The following is a 9,792-nucleotide window of genomic DNA, read 5'->3' on the forward strand; positions in this document are numbered from 1 at the left end:
GTGCTTTGTATAATTTCAATGTGTTATTATATGTCATATCATAAATTATGTATTTGATATGTAATGTATTTTTATTGTGTTGTGCTTCATATATATGTTCATATACTAATACTATCTACATGGTATTGTTATATACGCATGAATTATGTTTCTCCCTGTGGCCTCAGCATTTACTTGTAGCACTTGATTCTTTATGTGGTATTGTGTATTATAAATTCATGAAACATATTTTGGCTAATATATGCAAAGCTATCATATGTTTAATTTTATGAAAATGATGCTTCATTTTCTATTCTGACTGCGTCATTTTTGTTTGGATGCCTTATATGTTTTCTCCGTGGGTATTATACAAAGAAGTTAGAATGATTGCTTATGACTTTCTCATATACTAAATTATTGTGCTTAAGATTGATATGTGTAACGTGCAAGTGCATCCCACATAATTGAAGGAATTATACATTCTTTCCTGGGGAGAAGATGCTATGGGATGTGGGTTGTGATAATCTTTAAACTAATGAATTTGCAGAGTGTAATGGCTTAAGGTTGCATTCATCTGGTGAAGATTTTTTTTTCTAGAATTTGGGGGAATACTAATGGCAATTAGGAACAAGTCAGCCTTCTTGCCCCGCTCATCTAATTAAACTTTAAAGGGACTCTTCTACCTAAGCAGTGCTACCTTCCTGTGGAGAAAGCCAATAGACTGTTTGAGTAGTAAAAGGATAGACGTGTAGATCAACGTCTTCACCTAATCTCAAGTTAGAGAGACAACTGATGCAGAGGAAGGGAAATCTACTTAGCTGACTAGCTGACTCCCTTCTCAAACCAAAGCTTTTAAGAGAAGGAGACTAAGCATAGTGTTTCTTGTGTTGGTCTGTGTAGTTCTTGAAGTTATTGAATTAATAAGTGAAAACCCTTTTGCTGAGATCTGTTAGAAATAAACTGAGAACCAAATTCTGATTGTTTGCCCTCTGGTTTCTTGGAGAGGTATAAGCAGGACCAAATGGAGTATTTTAATCTGGAACGTATATAGTAGATTGGGGTTGGATATTAGCATGCTTTAAAAATTGGTCTAAAATTTTTTTTTCTGAAGCAATGCTTTTAGTAGAGGCCACACCAGAGACATAATGAAATGAGAGGTATTAGTAGGTAGCAGCATATGAGCTGAGCAACTGAGTTGGTGGAAACACTAAATACACATACTTAGATTAACAAAAGTACTAAGAGATCCAGATCTTGACCATGGAGAAGCAGAGATAAGGAGTAATAGACAATTGATTACTCAGAGATCCTGAAAGTGAAGAATTACTGATTGGTTGATATTTACATTCATGTTGTTGGGCAGTTCACATTACATAATGATTTGATATCAGCTTAGAAAAAGGTCTCTAGTGGAGTGTCCCAAGAATATATATATGCATGCATACATACATGCACCTAAACACAAATATAACAAAATATTAGCTTATATATGTATACATACATACACACATTTTAAAGTTGGTTTGATGCCTTTTGTTTTTATGTTATAGTAATTATTTCCAGATATATAGCTCTTTTTACCACTAGATGAGTCTTTTCTTGGAAAAAAAATCAGAGTTAATTTAAGCTAAGTCAGTAGCTTGAACTGACAAAATATTCAACATTTTTCACTCATAGTTCTCCATTCTAACAAGAGTGAGGCACATTTCCACAACCTTCTATAAGGTTAAGATTGATTTTTTTTTATAATATCACGTTATTCAGCTTCAGGTCATTTATATTTTCCGTTTATATTGTTGTAGTGATTATTAATATAATTTTCCTGATTCTACTCCATTCTTCATTAGTTCATGCAAGTCTCCTGTATTTTTGAATTCCTTATATTTATTATTTCTTACGATTTCCAAGAGGAGTGGGAAATCTATACCTAATAATATCTATGAGTAAATCATTTTAATTTTTGCATTTTAAGCAGTGGTTTGAGCTTGTCTACCGGCGAGCTTTTTTCCCTTTATGTTTTCTAAATTTTGAACCAGCCCCTCTGCTCTGGAGAAAGGTTCAATGATCAATTCCAAGTTATGAATTATCAACTGTTTCTGGTAATTGAGATACAAACAACAACAGTAACAACAACAACATTCTGGGTAAGGTTTCCTGTTTTGAACTTACTGGTGACCACTGCATATGTAAGAAAATATCTTACGGTGTGCTTTTCGATGTTTTTATTAAATCCTTAATTTTTGACTTAGGATACAACCCTAAGATGAAAAGTCCTCTTTAAGTTTCTATATTCATTGCTTATAAGACTTTCTAGTATTTCAACATACATTTAGTTAAAATTCTAGCTAAAATTGTAGTCAGTAAAATGATAACATAAATTGCTAACAAAGAGGCCTGTAGTATTATGCAAAAATTATAAACAATAAAATAGATATGGAAATGTAGACAATAATTGTTCAATATATATGTGCACATATTATATAAAAAGATAAGCAATAGCAATGATTGAATGGCACAGGGAAAGAAGCAATAACATAATAAATAATACAAACTTCGGTGTTGATTACCAGCAACACAATACTAGCATGGGTGTCAAGGAATCATATGTTTGTAAACAATAACATTCATAAGAAAGATGAATTTTGAATTCTCTGGGAGTTTCACAACAAGGCAGGAGAGAATTAAATTAAAAATGTGTAGCCTGTAAAGAAATAATTCCAGCATACGAAACTTTTTTTTGAAAATGAGACTAGAAGGGGAAAAAAATTACTGGATATGAAAAAGAAAATGTTTCAACTCAAAAGATCATAAGCATAAAAGCAAACAATCCTAGAAAAGTATCCCTACATATATCACTGGTCCCCAGCCTGAAGTACTCAGATCATGAGGCACCAAGTGATATCTTACTTAAGCCTACTGGAAATTAGTATGTGACTATCATTTCTAAGAAAGAACAATATCTGAGTTGTCCAAACGATGGATGCTCTATTTCAGTCATCAGACAAATGGCCTTGTCAGTTTCTCTTTCATTCAAGTAGGAGATAGTTCTTTCAAAAACTATAGCATCCATGCTGGCTTCTAGAGGATTCTTGATGCAAGATTTTAAACTGCTTCTTCTACTTCTAAATACATATTTTGCCAATCCTGTTCAGATTAAACTTCCCTGTTCATATCTGACATTAATTTAGGGCATGAAGGGAATGATTACTCACAATATTAAAATATAAAATCTGCTGTCTATGCCTGTACCCCATGAACTAAAATGAAAAGGTGAGATGGACAAAACAGTCTTATATGAGAACACATACTTCTCACAGTCTCCTAAATCTCCTCCTGAATGACCTCTTAGATCTCCAACTCATGTTTCAGAAACAAGGAAAAATGGGGAAAAGAATGGAGAAAATCACTATCACCTTCTGACTCACCAGGCTTATGGGATTTCCAATAATTTCCAGTCTTTTCAACTCCATATTTTTTCTGCCTCCGGATCCTAGTCCCTATCATTGGTCCAGGATCAAATTATCTCCTGCTGTTCTCACACCTGTTGTTATTGTTTTTACGGCACTATAATTTCAGGGCAGCAATAGTAGTTGTGGTCTCTGTAATTATCCATTTGGTTCCTCAGGGAAACATGCCACAGCAAGGTCAATAGGTGTAATAAAGGAAGTCTTAATGAATGCCACAGCATGAAGATCATGTTTCCCCTACTACATCTCATGTTATCATATATCTTCTTCCTTTAGAATGTACTTGGGGACAAGACAGTTAGTATTTTCTTCTCTCTGTTCTTGTAATGATCCGATAAGTCTCATTTCTAGAGACCTCTCACAGAACTGGTTCCCTTTTTGTCTCTCTGTGGGAAACTTCCTAAGACCTAAGTTCTACATAGAGGTTAAAAAAAAATGAGCTACATAGAGATCTATGAAATTTCTCAGGATAATAAGCCCCTGAGGGAAAATATAGTCATATTAATCTTTAAGTCCTCCTTAGTCCCTGGGAGAGTACCTAGAACAAAGATGGTTAGATTTGGAGTCCAAAAAATCTGGGTTCAAATCCTGCCTCAGACACTTACAGGCTTTATGAAACTGGGTGACTCATTTAGCTTTAGTTCCATCATCTGCTAAATTGTGAAAATAACAATAGTATCTATCTCATGAGGATAAAATGAGATAAGAAGTAAAAACCATTTCACACTTTATTTTTAAAAATTTATTTATTTTTAGCTTTTAACATTCACTTCCACAAGATTTTGAGTTCCAAATTTTCTCCCCATCTCATCCCTCCTCCCACTCCAGGATGGCATGAATTCTGAATACGCCTTCCCCTAATCTACCCTCCCTTCTATCTCTCCCTCCTTCTCTTATCCCCTTCCCCTTCTATTTTCCAGTATGGCAGCATAGATTTCTATACCTCATTTCCTACATTTCTTATTTCTTAGTTGAAAACAATTTTTTAATACATGTTTTGAAAACTTTGGGTTCCAAATTTTCTCCCTTCCACTTTCCCCACCCACCCTCATTGAAAAGGTAAGCAACTCAATACAGGTTATCCCTGTGTAGTTATGCAAAACACTTTCATAGTAGTCATGTTATAAAAAATTAACTGTATTTCCCTTAATCCTATCCCATCTCCCATTTATTCTATTCTCTCTTTTGACCCTGCCCCTCCTCAGAAGTGTTTGATTCTGATTACCTCCTCCCCCAATCTGCCCTCCCCTCTATCATCCCCCTGCTCTCTTGTCCCCTTCCCCACCTTGTTTTCCTATAGGGTAAGATAGATTTTCATACCCAATTGAGTGTGCATGTTATTCCCTCCTTAAGCCAAATGCTATGAGAATAAGATTCACTCATTCCCTTTCACTTTCCCCCACTTCCCCTTCACTGTGAAAGCTTTTTCTTGTCTGTTTTATGTGAAATAATTTACCCCACTCTACCTCTCTTTCTCCTTCTCCCAGTACAATCCTCTGTCATCCCTTAATTTTATTCTCCAGGTATCACTCCTTCATCTTCAATTCACCCTATGCCCTCTATCTATCTATATACATACATACATATAATTTTTCCCTCTAACTACCCTAACACTTACAAAGGTCTCATGAGTTGCAAATATCATCTTTCCAGGTATGAATGCAAACAGTTCAACCTTAGTAAGTTTCTTATGATTTCTCTTTCCTGTTTACCTCTTCATGCTTCACTTGAGTCTTGTATTGGAAAATCAAATTTTCTATTCGGCTCTATTGGTCTTTTCATCAAGAATGCTTGAAAGTCCTCTATTTCACTGAATGACCATTTTTTCCCTGAAGGATTATACTCAGCTCTGCTGGGTAGGTAATTCTTGGTTGTAATCCGATCTCCTTTGCCCTCTGGGAATATTATATTCTATGCCCTTCAGTCCCTTAATGGAGAACATGCTAAATCTTGTGCTATCTTGATTGTGTTTCCACAGTACTTGAATTGATTCTTTCTGACTGCTTGCAATATTTTCTCCTTGACCTGGGTACTCTGGAATTTGACTAGGAGTTTTCCTTTGGGGATCTCTTTCAGCAGGTGATCTGTTGATTCTTTCAATTTCCATTTTGCCTTCTGGTTCTAAAATATCAGGGTAATTTTCCTTGATAATTTCTTGAAAGATGATGTCTAGGCTCTTTTTTTGATCATGGCTTTCAGATTGTTCAATAATTTTTAAATTCTCTTTCCTGGATCTTTTTTCCTGGTCAATTGTTTTTCCAATGAGATATTTCACATTATTTTCTATTTTTTTCATTCTTTTGGATTTGTTTTACAGTGTCTTGATTTCTTATAAAGTCACTAGTTTCCAATTGCTCCATTTTAATTTTTAATGAAGTATTTTTTTCAGTGAGCTTTTGGACTTCCTTTTCCATTTGGCCAATTTTGCTTTTTAGGGCATTTTTCTCCTCATTGGCTTTTTGGACCTCTTTTGCCATTTGAGTTAGGCTATTTTTTAAGGTGTTATTTTCTTCAGGATTTTTTGGGTCTCCTTTAGCAAGCTGTTGACTTGTTTTTTCATGATTTTCTTGCATCACTCTCATTTCTCTTCCCAGTTTTTCCTCTATTTCTGTTACTTCTTTTTCAAAATCCTTTTTGAGATCTTCCATGGCCTGGGACTGATTCATATTTTTCTTGGAGGCTTTGGATGTAGGAGCTTTGACTTTGTTGTCTTCTTCTGGTTGCATGTTTGGATCTTCTCTGTTACCAAAGAAAGATTCTATCATCTGACTTTTTTTTTACACCTTTGTTTGTTCATGATTCCAGCCAATTACTTGAATTATAAACTCTGTTAAGGTAGGGGTCTGCTTCCAGTGTGGAGAATTTACTGTCTTAAGCTTTGGGGGGTTTTGTGCAGCTGTTTTCATAGATACTTCTAGGAACCTGTAAATTTTCAGTTTTTCCTACGTGGTATGATAAGGGGTAAGGTGTTCACTCTTTTCCTGGCCTGTGCTCTGGTCTATGAGTGACCACAAACAATCTTTTCAGCCTTGAAACTGTGAAGAAGATTTCTTCTCCACTACCACTACAAGATCCACCATACAAGCCCCAGGACCACCACCTAGAACCGTGACCCAGATCCAAGCACAGGCAAACTAGAGAATCCTGCACCAGCAGAGAGATCCCTACAATCCCCCTCTGATCAGCCACTCAATTCCCCCTCAGTCAGTAGGCTGGAGGCTCTGGAAGCACCCATCACCCCAGGGACACACTTGATTGCTGGGGCTGGCAGGGAGTTTCTCTCTCACCCACAGTCACAGACTTTTCCTATTGACCTTCTAAGTTGTCTTTGGCACTCGTGGGTTGAGAAGTCTGGAAACTTTCACAGCAGTCTGTAATTCAGTCCTCTGAAGCCTGCTCCAGGTTTGCTGAGGCCTGTTTTGCCTGACCTTCTCTCCCCTCCCAGCATGATTGACCTTTCCTATCAACCATTCAGGCTGTCTTGGGCTGGAAATTTGTTTCACTCTGACTTTTTTGTGGGTTCTGCTGTGTTAGAATTTGTTTAGAGCCATTTTAATAGGTATTTGGAGGGGTTTGGGGGAGAGCTCAAGCAAGTCTCTGCCCTTACTCTGCCATCTTAGCTCTGCCCTCAATATTCACTTTAACGGGCTTTATAAACATTAGCTGGTAGTAGTAGCAGTAGTAGCAGCAACAGCAGTAGCAGTAGCAATAATGAAAAATGTTTGGCAGACTGGAAACTTCTTTTTACACAGCTCACAACTGAAACCCCAACCACTTCCACAATACCTACATGTGCATAGGAGGAGTATGAGCAGTATAACATTAATCACAAGTGGAAAGAATAAAGGAAAAAGAAAGGATGCTTCTAGGACAAAAGAAATCACTCAGACATTTCAGACATCCTGGCAACAACAAATAAACTAATCTCTAATCTTTTTTTATTCCAGTGAAGTAAGGAAAGAACACCAGTAACCATGTCTGCTAGTGCTCCAGTGCATGAAATAGCTTCATTTCTCTGAGCTTCCCAATAATAGACTGAGGACAGTCTTTGAGGCCTGAGAGTTCTTCCTCCTGGAATTCTACTGTAAGCCCAGAGGAGCCACATGTGGTTTGGCCAAAGCATCAACAACACATGTCCTCTTTCATGCTTGGCTAAGCTTCTGAATGGCACTGAGACGCCAGCACTAGAGTCCTGGACAATACCTTCCCATATGGCAGGAAGGCCATGCAAATGGGACACCTCTGGAGCAAGTCAAGAGCTGTGGACATACTCTCTTTGGGTGTTTATCATCTTAACTTTAGTTTCCCACAAATTCATGTCAGCAGGAGGCTGTGGGAAGTGAGACAAAGTCAGCATCTGTCTCCAGCCTGGATAATGGGTCTGCATGATGCCTCATCACCAGTAAGCCAGTGGTAAGGGAAAGTGACACCACTGTGGGAAGATTAATTCAGCAAGAGATGGATTCTTAGACTTTGGCAGACTATCAATTAGTCCCTTCCCTTTGAAAGTTCACCTACCACAATGCATTGCATGGTGGATTAATAATCTAAAGGCCCCCTCGAAGTCATGTTTGCACTCATTTCATTTTCTTCAAGATGAACAAAACCTCACAGTTCCTTTTTTCTTATAAAGTTTTGTGACCCTAGAAATATAAGTTGTCTCTTTTTCTAGACAGACTAGGAGCTCTACACTAGCAAGTGGGAAAGGAATGTTTTTGAAAGAGATTTAATTTTAACAAAGAAGAGAATAAGCTGAAACCTGACATCCCACGGGCCTCAGAAGAGACAATGGAGGAAATGATCCTTCACTACTGTGCAGGCAATATTTATATCTCAGCTGAATTTTCTTTATACTTTTCCTTTGCAGTTTTTAATCACCAACATAAAGGTCAGATAAGCAGTGTAAAAGTTAGAAATTAGGAAGGCAGAGTGAGCAGGCAAACAGAGCTGAAAGAAGGACCAGACACCATCGATAGACATTTTCATGCTCATGGGTGTGTTCTTTAACCTCTTTCTTTCTTAATTTCTCCATCCATTAAAGTAGGGATTATACTTGTTAGAAATAATGTGCCTAATTCATTAATTCAGTGAATATTATGAGATTGTGATTATAAGCAGAGCTGGTCTCCCTGCCTTCTTCTTCTTTTGCCTGCTGATATGAATTTCTGGAAAAATTTAAAATAAAATAATTAAACAGAGGAATAAAAGGTCTCCAATTCATCCTGCAGATTGCTTCCTGACCAATCTATCTCAAATACTATTTTCCCCATTTCATTCCATTACTCAATAACTTATGAAAAAGGCTGCAAGACAATTGCCACCAAATGACTCTACTCTTCATTAGTTAGGAATTATCTGTTATTATTACTGTGTGTGTGTAAAATGCATTTTAAAAATATTGGAAATTTTGACTTGACTCCCCTGAGAGAAAGGCACCTTCAGGATCCATGCCATTCTTGGGAAATAGGTAAAGTTGAGTTGGTAACTGGAAAGAGGAGGAAACAAGGTCCTTACAGAATAGCCTAAATCCATGGAAAGATCTTTGCCTAATGAAATGCCTTTGGTGAGACATTGAATGAAGGTTCAGAAAGCCAGACTGGGCTGAGTAGCATGACATGATAGAAAATTGAGAAACCAAGCTGGAGTCTCACCTCTCCAACTTACTAGTTATGTCACTTGGGACAAGCTCCCTAACATTTCTAAAACCTTAGATTCCTTTAAAGAGTAGACAAACTACTTTGAGGGTTGTAGTGAGGCTCATAAGTGAATGAATACAAATGTCAGGTATTACTTGATGAATAAATGGGCTGTCTTTTAAAATGAAGATGGTCATGCATCAAAAAAGTGAAAGAATCTGTTTTTATAAAAATATCATTTTCTAATTGAAAAGTAATAGTCTTTTCATTTGTTGTATTTTGATTTTTTTACCAGATGCGAAGCAGCCTTGAGACTAAGGCACAAGTCAAATGGTCTTGTCTCTCATTCTCAACTTCTCTTTTGATCCTGCAAACACCTGCACAATTTTATGTTGGGAGTTACACTAAAAAGCATATGTATTAACCACAACTCTAAGGGGCAATACTAACTTAATAGAAAAAGCTTATCTTTCATTTATCTGACTTCACATATTGTGAGATTGTATACCACCCAATAATGGTAGCTTGAAATTTAACAATGGAAAAAAAAAAGATGTTCTCTTCTCCTGTGAGAGTTATCGACTGGTTTTACTCCTTATGGTAAGGAGTATGGTAGCTATTTCCCTCAAATAGTCTGGCGCTGATGCATCATAACTAGCCTTTTAAGCTCATATTCTCTCATATTCTTTATACCATGGACAGAGAATGCC

The sequence above is a fragment of the Phascolarctos cinereus genome, unplaced genomic scaffold (assembly GCF_003287225.1).
Source record: "Phascolarctos cinereus isolate Bilbo 61053 unplaced genomic scaffold, phaCin_HiC Scaffold_4;HRSCAF=312, whole genome shotgun sequence".
Taxonomy (NCBI): Eukaryota; Metazoa; Chordata; class Mammalia; order Diprotodontia; family Phascolarctidae; genus Phascolarctos; species Phascolarctos cinereus.